Genomic DNA, 17,434 nt, shown 5'->3' with positions numbered 1-17,434 from the left:
TGCCAAGTGCCCAAATCCATTACCTTGACAACACAGTGCATCACTGTAATAGCATGAGTCAGCCTGGCACTTTTTGTGACCATAACAAAAGCAGATTCCCATCGATTGGCGTGGAGCTCCCTGCTCCAAACTATAATTTCAGAAGGATACTCGCTTTAAATCTCATCGCTCTGTGCTTTGAGTCTTGCCAAACTTGTCCATAGACCAAAACCAGTGGCTTGTTTTATGGTCTCATTTTAATGGGTTTGTCTGTACTCCAAGCCCCAGCAAACAAAACAGATCAAACCCCTCCATTTAGGTTCTCACAGCTTCTTCCTCATCTTCATGTGCCCAGTCTTGCCAGGCTGAGCTCAGTGGCTGCACCATCTCCCAGAGTTTCCAAGGGATGGTCACAATGTTGTGTTCCAACTAAAATCCAAGCATGCAGGTCTTTCACCCAAAACCTTTGGCCCCTGCAGAGCTGAACCAAAGGCTTTGAGCAGGGAAGGAAGGAATGAGGGGCATAACCCAACAGGACTGTACCACAGCTTTTCTATCAGAGAAACCAGAGCCCCAAAGGTATTGATCCAGAGACAGGGTGGGTGTCTGCTGACCAGCACCCCTGTGGCTGACAGGCCAAGAAGGCAAACAGGTTACAGTGATGTCAAGAAAGACCTGCCACCACCAGCACACAGCAGTGCATCTTCTTTTACAACAGCCAGGAGAAGAGGGCTCAGATTTCTTGTTCTGGTTTCCTTTCCTTGTCAACATTCCCTTTTCAGCAGCTCTGTTTATGGACACAGGAACACCTGTACTCTTGTGCTTTGTGCTACAAGAGGATGTTCCCAAGGCTGTGGATGCCAGGCCAAAAGTCTCCCTGGAAACACTGCATGGCAATGCACAGCCCACACTGCTGGTGAGAACTCTGATGACCATGGGATGTCCTGGGCTTTTCCGTGTGCTTCTTTGGGACAGCACTGGAGTGCTCAGCCAGAAATTCAGAGGTTTTCATGGGAAGGATGTGTTTCTGTTAAGCCAAAATCCACTTTAAATCAAAAATCTTTGCAGAAAAGATGGGTGGGTCACCTCAGCACTTCCCTAGGGCTGCTGAGGTGCAGGAGGTGGGAACTCTGCAGGGCCAGCGAGAGGCTGCAGCACTCCCCAGGCAGCAGAGAGCACACACTGCCCTGGCACAGCCTTGATGGGCATCACTGCTTTGGGGAAGGGCTGGAGGACTCCTCCTCAGGTGTCCCAGGAGATCCTGAGTATTTCACAGCCCTGAGCCTCCATCTGTTCCTGAGAAAGGGATGAAGGAGCTCATTAAGGGGAGATTAACATGATGGGCTGGAGGCAGCAGAGTCTCTGCTGGAGAAAACTCAGTTAACTGCTGAAGCTCTCTCAACAACTTAATGCAATAGTAGAGAATGGTGAAAGGCAACCATTTTCTACAAGTTTTCAATAATGCTCCATGTAACAAAGCAAAGGTCCTGTCCTGTCCTTAGGGGAAACAATGCTATAGAGTTCAGAGAAAAAAATGCAAGAGAAAAAAGATAAATCAAAGCAAGACACAAATCAACCTCCAGCCCAGTTTTTTGGTTGATATACAAGTAAAGACAAAGCATTGTGGCCCATGACCAGGCTCTGCTGGACAAACCAGCCCCCAAAGGACTGAGAAGTTCTCCAGTCCAGCTCCAAGGGTGACTAATGGTGGTGCAAATGAGGCAACGCTGCCAGGGAATAAACAGCCCTTCAGAACAAATGAAAAGAATGACCTAAGTGACCAGAAGACAGAACTACTGAGGGCCCAGCAGAACTTTCTGTCACACTGCTGCAAACTTCAGCCTGAGTTAGGTACAAACATTTCTAAAAATGCCAAGGAAGTTTATGTTCATTTTTAGGCAGAGGAAGAGAGTGTCCATTTCACAGCGTTCCCTTGGCTGCTTCTCTTTCTGTGGCTATCAAAGGCTTCAGGTTCAGCTGGAGCTCTGCTGGGGAACTGAAGCCAGCCCTTGGAACTGATGCTTTAGATCCCTCATCTGAGGACATGGCCCAGGCCTGAGTCAGACTCATGGGTGCTGCTCTGTGCCTGCCTGAGGAACGTGGACCATTCCCCCAACACCCTCTGAGGTTCAGCTCCTCTGATCACTGTGTTCCTGAGGCCCTTGTGAGAGAAGCAGATGTTAATATTCCCATTTCATGACTAGAAACTGAGGCACAGAGAGTCTAAGTGCCTTGGCCAGAGTCACAGAGGGAGCATCTGGTTTAGCAGAGAGCTGAAGCCCAGCTCCCCAGCACCAGGCGAGCAGCCAAACTCCTGGAACAGCTTCTGTCAGGAACAATTCCCATATGGAAACATGCCACCAACACAAGGACAGCCTAATTACAATTAAAAAGGAATCTTCCCATACACAAATAGGGTAGCAGTGCACAACGTATATTTAACCCCTTCCAGCAGGGAGCAGGAAAGCTCTCCCCATCCACAAGGGCTTTGGAGAGCTCCTGCTGCCCGTGCCACGGCGCAGAGGGCACAGCCACAGGCAGGCCAGGTTTGGTGCTCAGGATGGTCCCACAGCTTTGGGCAACCCAGCTTTTCCCTGTGCTTGGAGGCACCCAGCAGCCCTGCCAGAGAGCTCTGTCCCAGCACAGCCCAGCCCAGCTCATCCTGCCCTGCTGCCATTTCCCTGCAAACGCACTCACTGCAGTGAAATCCCCTCTGTGCTTTCCTTCGGAAGGGAGGATTGCGCAATTTGATTTGTTTTGCTCACTAAGTACTCTCTGGTATTCCCAGCAGATCCTTTAGCTGACAAGGTTTGTAGTTGTTGCCACTTTGTTGTGTTTTATGAATGGGGCCCCAGCAAAGCCCCAGACAGGGTTTAGCAGAGCACACATCAGTCTCACCCCGCGCGGCAGTGTCACACACAAAACGCTCCCTGCAGGCACAGCACTCAGCCAGGGAGGATGTTAACTCACCCAGCAGCGCGTGGGACACAAACGCTGACATCCCTGCAGTTTAAAGCATGCCTGATAAACATTTGTGCAGAGCAGGGAGACGCTGACCCAGTTCATGGCAAGGTGAAGGTGCCCAGGGATGACACGGGGAGTGTGGCAGTGCCCACCTCTTCACCTGCCTGCTCTGGGATTCCTGTGCTTCTTCCCAAATGCCAGGCTGGACTGCCATCCACGGCAGGCTTAGGGCACCTGTGTGAGCAGGGCTCCTGTTTCCTGAATGTTCTGTGCCTTCCCCTCACCTGCACCCTGCCCTCCTCACCTCGCCCCGCTGCTGGTTAAAGCATGTGATGAGCCATAGAAGGGTTGCTAAAATCCCTTTCAAAAGGGACTAAAGACACAACTGGGCAGTCCTGATTTGCCACCAGGAGTCAAGAGGTGTTTCACCAGCACAGCAATGGCATGAAAAGCCTGCAACAATCAGATCAGCCACAGTGCTGGGGGAGAAAACAGCCCACAAGGAAGGTGCTGCCCCAACAATGCATAAAACGCTCACCCCAGAGCATGATCCCACCTTGCAGGCAAGTGGAGATGGCAAACAGCAAAGAAACAGCAAGAAAAGGAACTGGAGATTTGAGCCAGCGTTCACCCAGCACACAGCTCAGCTCCCCCAGCAAGCATGGGATAACAGGGAATCCCAAGGCAGCTGATGTACAATCCTATCCTCACGCTTCCACGGCAGAATCTCTCACCCCAAACGCTGCATTCAAGGCTGACAGCAGCACCAGCAGTGGGATTCCTTGCCCAACATCCTTAACAAAGTTTGCTGCCTTTGAAGGTGTGTTTTGTAAATCCTGTTCCTCGGTGCTCTCTGCTGAGCGTGTGTTCAAAGGGAAAGGCAGGGTGTCTGCCAGACCCCAGGACTCCTGACCTCACAGTCCTCCAGTGCCTTCTTCTGTGGCCACAAACCCAGACAAAGCCACCCCTGCTGCCTTGCACTGAGAAAATGTGACTGCATGAGAGCATTGCAGGTTACTCGAGTTCCCAGAGAAATTAGCAGGAGTTTTTTCACTCACCTCCTTAGGAACAAAACCTCTCTGAATAATTCCTGCCTCCCACCAGTCTGCTGCTCAAAAATCTTTTTGGCTGGGATTCATCAAAGCAAGCCATAAAATTTCAGTGAATTTAATTTAGGCTTAGGGTCAAGTGTGTGCCACCTTAAACCCCCCAGATTTTTACTTTATTTTCTACAAAATTAATTTTTCAAAGCATGTAAGAAGGTGAAAGTAAGACCTTTCCAAGTATCTCTGCCTTTCCAATTTGTCTTGTATCATCTTCATTAGCATCTGTCACATTACACCCAGAGACAGAGTTTACTGTGAGTGACAGAATGTGGCAAGTCAGGACATGCAGGTGTGTGACAAACAAAATCAGTGTAATCATGAGGCTCAGAAAATTGCTTTTAATGTTATGTTTATAGATGTAATTCTGTAGAATTACCTGGGCAGGATATAGATGGATTTTGCTTTACACAACTGCCTGGAAATCCTAAAATTGCAGGTATAGAGGTGGGACTTCACTCACATTTTTCTGCAAGGATATAATGCAAAAAGTAAAGATGTGTCAAAGCAAAGTGACATCTCAAATATTGGCCAATAAAATGGCATTCAATTCTTGGGGAAAGGATGGTGGGGAAAGGTTTTAAATATGAGTAAAGAGTTGAGGAGGGGACTGGGAACAGAACCAGCCCATCCCACAGACAGTCCAGGTCCTACAGCAAATATGTGAAAAATACTGTATTTGTAACTAAAATTAAAATGCCACTTCATTTGGTGGCTGTGCAATAGTGATTTCATACAGTGCCATTAAAAGCAAAATTCAAACAGGAGGAACTGCTGAGTGCTGCTAAACTGCAGAATTTTTAAGTTCTTTTGAGGCAAGAACATGTCAATCTTTTATATGTCTGCAAAATGCCATGAACATCTACAGCAGTCTATAAATCATAAAGGGAATGATACAAGCAAACAGGAATTATGGGACCTTATCTCTCTGGCAGATTTTGCCCTATGGATAAAGTAGCTTACAAAGCAATAATGGAATATTATCAGCAAAATAAAGTTTTAGTGGCTTTTTATTCTTAGCAGCATTTTCCTAGCACCATGTCAATAGAAGCAAAGCTTCATCTGGGACCAAAAAGTTCTGATTTGCACATGTTATCATGCAAAATGAGATTTTATTCTGCCCTTGCCTTCAGAAACACTGAGCCATGCCTAAGATCAGATCACAAAATTAAAACAATTTATTGTACTGGAAGTCTCTTCTGTTGGTCTTGGCCAAGCTCCCAGTTCAAGTGATTAGTGGAAGCACAGAAATACTAATTAGCAGGGCAGGCTCCTCAGAACCCGCCCCGTTTGTGTTCATGGGGTATTAACAGGTAGACTAACCATGCTCATATTAAAATTACTGTCTGCTCCATCGTTAATCACCAAGACAGGAAATCCAATGAGCATTTCAGCAGACAGATAATTTATGCCTGGAGCTGAAGCCCTCCCTACCATGTGTGGTCCTTCAGCAAGGGCCCCGAGAGCATCACCAGCACACAAACATCAGAATCACACCCTGCACACTCAGGAGCCCGTCCCAAGGATTCCTACAGCTCTCACTGCTCTTTCTTTGCTCTCATCTTTTGAGCCTCATGAAATTTTCAAGACTTTTCATCAGTCAAAACAAGCAGAATCTTACTTTATACATTCAAATGCAAGAGCAATCCTTCTTCAAAATCACTTGACTCCAGAAGTCTGGGATTTCAAATGTAAATATTTGAAAAGACATGATAGAAAAAGTGATTTGTCAACATGCATCATCATCCCTGCTTAATAAAACCCCTCTGCACATGAGTGCCAGCACTGTCCTGGTGTTTTATGGTGAATAGGTGGAACCAAAGCTGAAATAACAACCAGACAAAGCGTTGGTTAGCAGGAAAGCAAACCAGATTAGCTATGAAGAGTAGTGGTCTTTCATGTCAGCAGCTAAAGATTTCCTTCCTGGATTTTGTCCAACATCAGCTGCTGGTATGAATTCCGAGCTCCCCTCTTGATCTCCCAAAATCAAATGGTCCCATAAACATTAAGAAAGCCTTGCAGCATGAGACCTCCAAAAAAGAAACAAAAAAGCACTCAGGAAACACCAGCAGAATGGGCTGCATTGGAGAAAACATCCAAAAAGCGATTAAAACTCCTCCTGGACTGGGCCTAACCCTGCCACAGCCCAACTGCAACACACACTTCATATTCCAGAAGGCAGCTCCCACATAATGGTTCAGCAACCTACACTGCTGCCAGGAATAGAAAAGTACATCAGACTTAAGCAATTAAGTTTTTCTGTGCCACATAAGCCGGAGAAGAACCATACAAAGAAAATAGCACAGCAAATGAACAGGATGAATTACAGGCATCAGCAGTAACAGATAAAAGAATAGCTGCTTTCTTTCATTCAATAATGTGTTTGGAGGAATAAAGCTTGTGCTGACAATGAAAAATGTAACAAGTGGGACTACAAATAAACTTGCAGTTAGCATTCATTTCATCAGAGAGTCCAAAATTCAGCCTAAGATTCACATTTTGTAGAAAATTTCTACCTAGGTCAAAGACTTATCCTACAATTTAGGTCCATAACAGACCTTGAAATTGAATTTTATTTGGAGTGGGAGGACAGATTGGGTTAAGGAAGGTCAGGCTTGCCAAAAACCATTTTAGTTTTTTATTTAAGCATGAGTTATGAGCGGGGGAGAAGAAAAAATAGTAAAATATAAATGGGGGCTTTCGTGTGTTACTGTGCTTTGTTAAAAAAATCCTTATCTACAGTATAAAAGGTACTAGAATCTAATCAACTGCTCCCAGCAGGAAGCCAGGAGTAGCACTTACAGAGTGCAGCAGGCTGACATGTAATCATGGCTGAAGCAGAATTACAGCTCACAGAAGCCCAGCACTCCTGTTGATCTCTGCTGGAGCTTCGGGCTGGAGGAAGAGGTGGAGGGAAGAAGTCCAGCAGACATCCCCTCATCAAAGAAGGGAAACTGAAGGATTAACTGGTGCCAGCCCCAAAGCTTCGCCAATTCACTGAATCACAAGAGGCAAAACCACAAATTGTCCCACGGCAGGTGATCAACTTCTTGTTCCATTCAGCTGGTTCTATTCAATTCCTGCTCCCACCCATCCAGTTCTCCAGCTCTTTATACTATTTATTGCTATATATATATATATATTATTTTTTTTTAAAGATCAGAGAGTTTATTCTGTAAAACACCAAGAAAGGAGCCCTACAGTGGCTTTCAACACTCATGCAAAAAATAAAGGTACAAATGCCTGGATAGCTCCAAATCAACAGGCATCTGCTGGTATTTTCAGCTTCTGAGAAAACATTTAACACTTTTTTCCCCTCCACCACAGTCTTTTCAGAACATGTCTACGTTCATCTGGCTTGGGGCTGCCATATATGTAAAAGATGAGTAATTGGAGGAGCTGAGCTAACTGTGGAGGAGCAAACAGCCACTCCAAGGGAGCTCAGATCTTCAGACACAGCCACTGGAAATGCTGCTTTGGGATGGAGAACAGTGAGAGGAGGGCTTGAGCTTCTCTTTCCCTGTCTCCTTGCAATCCATGGGGAAGATAAATGTTCCAGGGTGCGTAGGGAGGAGCAGAGCTCTGGTTTCTGCCTGAATCAGATGCTGGGCTGGGACAGGTCTTATTTCATGCAAGTGTCAGCTTTTGGATGTTCCTGAGCTCCAGGGAGCTCGCAGTGTGATGCCCAGAGTGCTGACCACACTGCAGAGGGGCAGGGCCTCCCTTTGAAAGAAAATCCTAAATAAAGGCACACAAAACAGAGAGAAGAGCTGCCCTGCCTTCCTGCTGAGGCTCAGTAGTGAGCTCCCCAAAGTCTGTCCCTGAATCAAGCACGAGTGCACAGGGACCTGGGGACAGCATCCTGCAGGTGACTCCACCTGCACAGCTACCAGAGGTGGCTCTTTGGAGCCCTGTGGAACTGACTAATAAACAGCTCAGAACGGTAATAGGATGACAATTGGTAATCAAATGAAAATATTCGGTATGAAAGAAGTCATTTTCTCCTACAAGGTGTTGTTAAGCAGCAGTCGCAAGGTGTTGTTGACTGAATAAATAAGTTTTCATTATTAAGGCATTCATAGTCACTATGTTCCATACTCATCAGTATCATTTTTATTTTTAAAAAAAATCTACTTTTCCTCTATGACAAGGCTTGGGAATGACAGATGATCCATCAGCTTATCTGCTGATTTTTAATGACAGCATTTTGCATTCATTATTCCCTACTTAAATGACTCTTTTTAAAAGAGGAATAACTTATTTCTTGCTCTTGTTACTAGAGAAATTAACTGGTGCACAATTAAGAAGTGCTTGTCTAACAAAAGGATACACCAGTCACAGACTTGGAAAACCAGCATGGACATAAATTGTCCAAGAGGGAGAGTGAAAACAGGAACCCATTCATCCAAAAACCTCCAGTATCCCCTCACTGCCAAGGTCAGCACTTCCAGATTTCAATCTCTGCACTGAAAACTCCCAAGAGAAAAGACAAAATAATTCTCTTTGCTTGTGCAGGGCTGATGCCTCCCTGAGCTGAGGAGCTGAGGAGGGGGTCCCCCCTGCCCCAGAGCCAGGAGCAGGGATATTCCCTGGAAAACCACGGCTCCAGCTCAGCAGTGCTGTGAAATCTGATCAGGAGGGGTGAATTCTGCCAGTCCTGCTGCTGCCCAGCACAGCCAAAGAGCCCAAAAATGCAGCACCCAGACCCACAACAGCAAAGCTCTTCTTGGGACTTGGACATGCCAAGCCTTTGAGCCCAGTGAGCCCAAGAACTCCAGAAGGATCAAACCAGTTCATTAATTACACCAAAAAAAAAAATTTTAAAAAAAAACCCACAAAACAAATAAATAAATTTTTGCAAGATCAAGTCATTGGCAGTTGGTTTTAAGGAAAGCTTTTTTGCTGAAGCTTTAGTGATTTGCCTTAATGACTGCAATATTTCACAGCCAACCCCTGAACAGGTGTCCTGGGAAAATCCACACAGATCACCTCCAAAAGAAAGAATAAACACAGCTTCTGAGTGTGAGTTCCCAAAGACAGGACGTCCAAGTTTATAATAAAATGCTATTTTCAGCCAAGTGCCAAGGGGAGATTCCCCTGCTGCAGGCTCAGTGAGATGAGCTGGTGAACAGTCCTGGTGCAAAGTGCTTAACTCCATTTAATGCTCTTCTCAAATAAACACCAGGGTTACAAGAAACAAACAAAAATCACAGCCTGACACTGACACAAGCATCAGCCAATTCTCATTTTTTCATTTTACAAGAGTTTATAACCTTTCAAGTTAACCATAAAAAAAAATCAACATAAAAAGTTTGTAACTTTTAAGTTGTAAACACAGGTGAGGCATATTAATGGCAAAATGAGTGAAAAATTCTAACTAAAGCAAAAAATAATTTATGCAAAGTTGATGCTGGGCTGTTTTATAATGTGTTTGGCACAGATGATTCGAATAAATCAATGTAACAAACTTAATATTTGCCTGTCTAGCAACAGCACCTCCTAACAATAAAATGAGTTTAAGTTTTGGCTAAATGCCTAATAAATGAGTTGTTAGCTTTTGTACTTTAATGCACTGGCTATTAAGTAAGCAAGTCAACACATCACGAATGGAATCCAAATGTGTGCAGTAGGCTTTGCCACAAGCCAAACTCATAAACTGCTAAAAGAGGGAATTAAACACACCTCAAACACCAGCTCCCCGATTTCACATTCATTCAATCATCTTTTCCAGTCTATTATATCAAAGAACAATCCCATTATGGTACTTAAATCTCTGTGCACAGTTGCCAAAAATAAATTCCTTAGCAACACTTGAAATATCCCCAGAAATGTTCCTGCACTACAGAAAATTCCAGTTTCTGATTTCCACGGTATTTCAGGTGTGACACACTAATGCCTGTCATTATACAGAACGTGGCTCACCATCTAAACTTATATTTTCTGCAGATTGGTGTCTCTAATTGCAGGCTCTGAGCACCTCCTTTGTCATTACACCTGCCATGAAAAACAAGACAGGTACTTCAGAGCAAGTGGGTACTTAAGTGGCACCCTACATCAAGGGGCTCTCCTGAGTCTGGAATGGGTTTGCAAGCTGGGACTGCAGTAAAAAGTACAATATTTACAGAACAATCAGGTCATGCTTCTGTGCCATAAGGGTTTGGATCACGTCTCCTCCCTCCCTCTGGGATTTCCACAAGGATCCATGAAGATTTCCCATCACTGAGGGGGTGGAAATATCTCAAGGTGCTGCACAGAAACCCAAACTTGTGCAGACCCCACATTTATAAGAATTCTGTTGCCTGGGTATTCATCCCAGCAAAGACCAAGGAAAAGGCTACTTCAACCCATCAAGTGAAAAATGTGATTAAATTATGGGAAAAATACCTAAAATCCAACGCACAACCATTGTGGTCCTGGAGTCAGGACTTCCGTTCTGAGTGATGAGTTCAGCAGCCACGGTTACCTGGGCTTCATCACTCACACTTCAGCTACCAATTAGCACGGCTGCCAAGTGCCACAGAACCCTGCAAAGCTCTAGAAATTCCCCACACTTGGACAGATTTTGGTCGTGGAGCTCCTGAGGCAGCCCACGTGCCATCATCCCCTGGTCATTAAAACAACAGCACAGGAAGAGCAGGCAGGAAAGCAGCAGAGCCTTGGAGAAGCCCATGGATTGAGGATTTGTCATCATTCCCTTTGGCAGCCAGTGTGGAAAGCAGGCAAGCTCCACTGGATGAATAATGATTTCAGCAGTCACTCACTCAGCTGCATGCACTGGAAATTGGCTCCCAGCCTCCCTGCCACGTTCTTGCAGTCCTAATTATACAGACCACCCTACCCTGAAATTAAACTTTCCCAACTGTTACATCAATATTAAGCTTCACGTTGAGGAATGATATACCCAAACCCAAGGTAATTAGGTCAAATTAAAAAACAAGACTAATTTAAGAATGATTTGGTTTGCTTTTCTGTTGCTCAGAATAGGGTTTGGATCAGGTTCTATGGACTACACTCACGAAGAGTTCATTTAAGCCAGTCCTTTGCATGTTCACCTCTGCACCAAGGAAGAGACCAAAGGGTCTGGAGTTCCAATGTTTGGGTTTTGTTGCCTTTTTTCTTTCCCTAGTATTTTCTACTTCACTGTAGTCCCATTAAACAAATGCTGCCAAGAGAAATTTTAGGCATTTTTCTCTGGATTTGCACAGAGCTTTCTACTGGTTTGGCAAGTCCAGAGATCTTTATCAAACATTAATTTTCTAAGCAATTTCTGTGCTTCTGTTTGTATTGAGTTCTTCCAATAAGACATTCCTTATTTTCCAAAATTTCCAGACAACAGAGCATTGACTTTGCTGGGGCTCCCTGCACTGCACCCCAGGCTGCTCCAGCTACCAAAGATAAAATTTGTTCAAAAAGCTTCTTTTGGGTCATAACACAGGATGGAATAAGGTGGAACAAGAAGAGTGGCTAAGCCATCACCTTCCTGGGCTGGTGAAAGGGGCCAGGGGCAATTATCTGCCCAGCAGTCCCTGCTCCCTGTGACCCAGCTCTGCTGGAGGTTCTACCAGAGCAGCACTGAGCCCAGCTGAGACAGGAACAGCCACCCCAAAGAGCTGGCCAGGATAGAATCCATGTGGCTTCCAGGATTTTAGGCTCCCTACAGGAGACTGAGACCATTTCATTGTTCTTGGCCTTGAATGGAAAAAAAAGGGGAAAAAATGACAGAGGGAAAAAGACCCTCCAGAAATTATATTTGATCCTTGCACAACAGTTTTCTACCATAAGCTGTCCCTCCTACTGCTGTTAATTTGGTTATTATTTTTATGTCCTCTCTAAGGTACTGTGAGGAGTCAGTGCTTTCATCTCATAGGAACATTGCCAAGTTGGCCTGGGTTCTTTCACACAAAAAGGCTGAGATGTAAAGAATAAAGGTTGGTTAAAATTCTCCTCTTTGTGACTCAGTAGAGTTGCTTACGTTTGAAAAGGTGTGGAGATGCTTCTCACTGGACACTCCAAACACAAAGAACAGACTCCATCACTCACAACAGAGGTCACAGCCTGAAAACTGCTGCATTAAAGATAAAATCCTCTTCATCAGTGGCTCAGGGGACTGAGCTGCCTTGGGGGTGGCCAAAGGCCAGGAAATGAACTCCTGCAGGATCTAAAGGCCATGGGCATCCTACAGCCACAGCACATTTCTTTGCCCATAACACCTCTGACCCAAGAAAAGTGCCTAAAAAGAGGAGGGAAACACCCAAGTACACAGCACCACAGCATTTGTGCCTTCTTATCACACCTGAAGCACCCCTAATTTTTAATTCAGAGCTTCCCTTTCCAAACCATTTGAAGTCTGGCTTCATGGAAATATGGCTTTCATGGGGGCAAGAGCTCCTGAGGAACTCCAATGTCCTCACCTACATCAGTCTGGCAGGGGGTGACAGCAGTCATTTTCCCTCCCCATCTCCCTGGCTTTTTCCTCCCCATCTCCCTGGCTTTTTCCTTCTCCATCTTCCTGGTTTTTCCCTCCCCATCTCCTGGCTTTTTCCTCCCCATCTCCCTGGCTTTCTCTTCCCATCTCCCTGGCTTTTTCCCTCCCCATCTCCCTGGCTTTTCCCTTCCCATCTCCCTGGCTTTCCCTCCCCATCTCCCTGGTTTTTTCCCTCCCCATCTCCCTGGCTTTTTCCTTCTCCATCTCCCTGGTTTTTCCTTCCCCATCTCCCTGGCTTTTTCCCTCAGCTCTTCTCGATTCCTTCCTGCCTTCCCCACCTCCCTGTGTTTCCTTTCTCCCTCTGCTGCTCTTACTCATTCACTTTGTAGTACTATGTGAACTCCATGGCACCCAGCCCACTGCCTTTGCATGGCCTAAAATAAGACCCAGCAAGGCTGGCTGTCTGCAGCAGTTACTGCTCTTTTGTGCACAGCAACACATGCAATTGATCTTCTGTCAGACAACTGCTGCTGCTGGTGGCACTTCACACGCTGGCTGTGCTGGGGCCAGGCAGTTCCTGTGGCAATAAACACATCAGGAAGCGTTCGAGTGCGCGGCCCGACGCCCTCCCCAGGGTGGGGAGCAGCACTCTGCTGTGTGTGCACTGGCTGCAGCCCATCTTCCTGGGTTTATTTATCTTCCAGGAGCACCAAAGTGCTCAGGGCAGCAGCAGCCTGGCCTGGGCCGGGCTGGCACTGGGTGCAAGCACAGCTCAGCCTGCGGAGGCCGAGGCACCGCGGTCAATCAGGCCAGCACAGCCCAGGCTCAGCTGCCAGAGGGGCACGGGCAATCCCTGCCCCACTGCCCCTCTCCTGATGGCTTGGAGGGGACACCAGACCCGAGGCTGGAGCACACTGGAGGGGAATTCAACACAGGAACACGTTCAGAGAGCTCTGAGAGAGCATTTCCACCTGGCAGGGAGGGGCTGAGCACCCCAGGTTGTTTCTGGCCCCATGAGGGGACTGGAAGGTGCAGGGGAATGAACGGTGCTCCATGCCAGGGACAGCAGGCTGTCACCTGTCACAAACCCTGCCCTGCCACAAACCCTGCCAAGTCAGCACAGAGAGGGGAGAACCCCAGCTCTCGTTTTCAAGACATCCCCAAAGCTTTGAAAATGAAATCAAATGATGCATCTTCGCTCAGCTGATCATCCGTGCCAGCAACACATATTTACTTTAAATAAATATATGCACAAATCTTAACTGGCAGCAAATTTTACATCTTTCTTTTGGCTGATATTCCTAGTTCAAAGGGTATTCTCAAGCACAGGAAAATAAATGAATTATTTTAAAACAGGAGGATGTATTTGCATGCCTATAAATACATAAAATAAAACTGCTTTTCCTGCTTCAAAGATACATTACAATTACCATTTTATAAAATAATTTAATAATTTGAATGCTGTAAACACCTCTTAAAATAGTAAAGAAATTGAATGATCACAAGAGAATCTTATTTTTTCATTCAAGTTTAAAGACAGAGGATGTCAAATGTTAGAGCTGAGCTGGACTGCACCAATTTAAAAAATACATAAATTTCCAGGTAACAGAATAAATACTTCTGAGGACACCTGAAAAAAAAGCCTTCTGAAGATTTCACTCTTTCTACTTCTGCATGCTGAGTGCCCCTCATGCAAGTTTAATTTATGCAGTGAGGAATATCCTGAGAGACAGAAGCTGTATTAAAAACATGAAGATAAAATAATCCCTAGGTGAGAAGAACCAGTTTGGTCTCAATAACGCTCTACTCAGCACTGCAGGTTAAATCAATTTGATTAACTTTGCTAGTTAGCATAAATATAACCTTCCTGATTAAAATACTAGTTTGTCAAGCATCAGACTCTCCTTACCTGGTAATAATCCAATTTAATGGCTGTTCCTGAGGAAGGAAAATGATCTCTCAGTGTAATATTCCCTTTCAGAGCTGTTGCAACTCTCTGGCCCAAGTTTTTGTGCTGGTGCCACCTCCTCTGTGCTGAACCACAGGCTGGGTCACACGAAGTGTTTGTTCTTCAGCTTTCAGCAAGGAGAACACCGAGCACCATGAAATATGTTCTGTTCTGGAGCCTTTCAAATGAGACCATGGAAACTCAGCTCCTGCTCAGCACTGATTTGAAATAACCTAATCCTCTAAAATGCTAAATCACTCTGGCAAAGCTCCTGCAGTCCTGCTCCTCAGGATATCAGCCCTGAGTTATGGGGTACCACGGCTTGCCAAGATGGACCAGGCTCTCAGGGCATTTTTTCAAGCCCTCTTGCCCTGGTCCCACTGCAGGCTAATTTGTGGCATGTTCCTGAAATTCTTCCAGAGAACTCTCAGGAGCAAAGGACACAAGAACTGCAAGGCTCCATCCATCTTTTGACAAATGCAGTGCAGAAAACCTGCATGGTCTTTACCAAGTGGGATCTGCTTGCAGGAAACCACCAAGGACTCGTGTCTGGTAGACTCCCAAATTTTGGCTATTTCAAAAGCATTTGTGCACTAATTCAGCACTGACAGCAGTGGGTGAGATCCCAGCCCTTCAGCAGCTCAGCTGTTCTGCACAGAGGGGTGAAAACACCTGATTTCAGCAAAGCCCACCAGCCCTGACTTCCCTGCAGCCGTGTGTGCACTCAAAGCAGAAATCCACACGGATCCTTCCCCAAGAATGGGAGTGCTGGATCCCAGCTGCAGGAATAGAGCAGAACTTTTTGTGCTTGAAGAATAAACTGTGTCTTTTTGAACCAAAACACTGCTGCTTCAACTATCCCCACCAAAATGAGATTCTCAGAGTTCTGCCCCAAGGAGAGAGCTCGAGGGAGAAGAGGTGCAGATGGCAACAAGCAATCTCCTCACTCAATGAGTCACAAAAACCTCCTTTGAGATAGCGAAAGTAAGGGCAAAGCAAGGCTTCACACAGATGAGAAAAGGTGTGGGCAAATATCTGTGTGTATATTTAAAATAAATCTCTTCTTTTTATGCTCTTTGTTCAACTGCATTATCAAAAAAAGAGGTTTTAAATACAAGCTTATGGGACTACTAAAGAGGTGAATTTATGAATGTATTCCTAACAAAACACACTCTTGAAGGCTTTAATCTATGAATTGTGACAACCTTGGACAAAATGGATTTTTAATAGAATATAATGTAAACTGCCTGAAACACTGTGATAAGGAATTTTTTTTTAAGTAATGCACAAAAAAGGCAAGGATGCACTCTGCATGAAAGGAGGAAAGGTCTTAATTTAAAGCATTTTAATGGACACTCAATTTGCGTAGGGAAATGTGAGAAATGGAGATGAAAACCTCCTGATAGCAGTACCACTGCAGAGGGGAGAGGCGGGGAGATTAGAAAAGTAAGCAAATTTGAAAATGCTCCAGCTGATAACGGGGGCTGAAAGGAATGCAGGCAGGATTAGAAGATGTCACAGCCCAGAGTCAGGGCTCTCCTTGCAGGCTCTGTCTGGCAGGGCTCTTATCAGAGCTGAGCACTGGGCAGAGCCCAGCCCCAGAGCAGAGCAGACCTGCCGGGGGTGAAGGGCACAGGAGGGCACAGATCTCACCCAGGCTGCCTGTGACTCTTGGGGGCTTCTCGGTGTCCCCAAAGCTCCCAGAGCTGTGCCAGGGGCTGCTGGGGCTTTCCACCCCGCACAGAGCCCGAGGGAGGCTCAAACCCACCAGGAACTCTGACAAACCTTACCCAGAAATCAGCTAAGCTCGGCCCAGAGGCTCAGTCCTGGCTTACCCACTGCTCCTCAACCAGCTGGGCCTGGCAGCAGAAGTGAAATTAATTCCAAGAGAGAAAAAAGCATCTCCCCGGAGGTGGATATGATTCTGTTCACTGCCAGAAAAGAGGCTGATCCTGCACTCTCACCCAGACACAAACTGCCCTCCAAGAAGCCCCTTGGATTCTAAAATGGAACACATGAACCAGCTCTAGTGACAATCCTGTCACCTTGACCTTAACAGAAGCAAGTTCAGGTCTCCCATCATTTCAATGAAACAGCAGAACTTCTACATAAACACTTGACATTCTTCAAAAGGAACAGGAGGGCCATCATTATGACCAAAAGGACAAATTAAAGGAAAGATCAAAGTTAAATATTTACTCTAAGCACTACAATATTTGCAAATCTGGAAGTGATCTTTCAGCAGTTTCTATTTGCATACTTTAATTAATCCAAAAATATTAAACTAATCTCACAAAGGAAAGGGTCAAAGTATTAATTAACTTGAGATGCATTGCTTTTGTGCAATTTAACAGTTCAACACAAAGCAAAACTCAGTTTTAATAAAACCTAAGTTACTGTGACAGGTATAATTTCATGGATTAGTGAAACCCCATACAAAGCAATAAGTTTCAGTGTTCAGGCTATTATTTTTTTTAGTCCAACTTTAAAAATAGTCCCTTCATTTTGATTTCACTAACATCAGATGACCTCAATCTTCCTTTAACCTCAGTATTTCACTTTTAAACTGATGGTTTTCCACCTTGCTCCAAAGGGAGCAGAGATCATGGTTGTTAGAAGAACCTGATGGGGTTCACAGGGAGCAGACCCTGCCCAGACACCTGTTGCTTTTTGGGACCACCTAAGAACAGAGGGCAGACAAAATTAAGGGAATAAAAATCAGTTATATTTATTGAAGGGCCTTCAGGTACATTTGGGGCAGAAAAAGTCCCCCAGGGGCTACACTCAAAATGGGCCATATTTCTCTGGTTTAGTTCATTTTTTCTGTTGGCTTTTTGGCAAGAGGAATTTTTCTGTCAGGGGCTCTTACCAGAGCTGAGCACTGGGCAAAGCCCAGCCCAAGTGCAGGGGTTCTGCTGCCCTGAAAAGCAGATGTGAGCTGGGACTGGGGGGCTGTCTCCAGTTTAATTCAATAATCTACTCCCAAAAGCTCGGCAGCGAAACAAAAGGGAATAA

The 17,434-nt window shown here is 45.4% G+C and overlaps 1 protein-coding gene across 1 annotated transcript in view; it reads right to left on the bottom strand.

Moving 5' to 3' along the window:
- The window catches only part of TMEM132B (transmembrane protein 132B), a 212,723-nt gene that overhangs the window by 97,778 nt on the left and 97,511 nt on the right, over positions 1-17,434 (bottom strand). The gene's annotated exons all lie outside the window — the stretch shown is intronic.

The sequence above is a fragment of the Passer domesticus genome, chromosome 17, assembly GCF_036417665.1.
Source record: "Passer domesticus isolate bPasDom1 chromosome 17, bPasDom1.hap1, whole genome shotgun sequence".
NCBI lineage: Eukaryota > Metazoa > Chordata > Aves > Passeriformes > Passeridae > Passer > Passer domesticus.
Note: the sequence above shows the minus strand (reverse complement) of the source record. Positions and strands in the feature narration are given on the sequence as shown.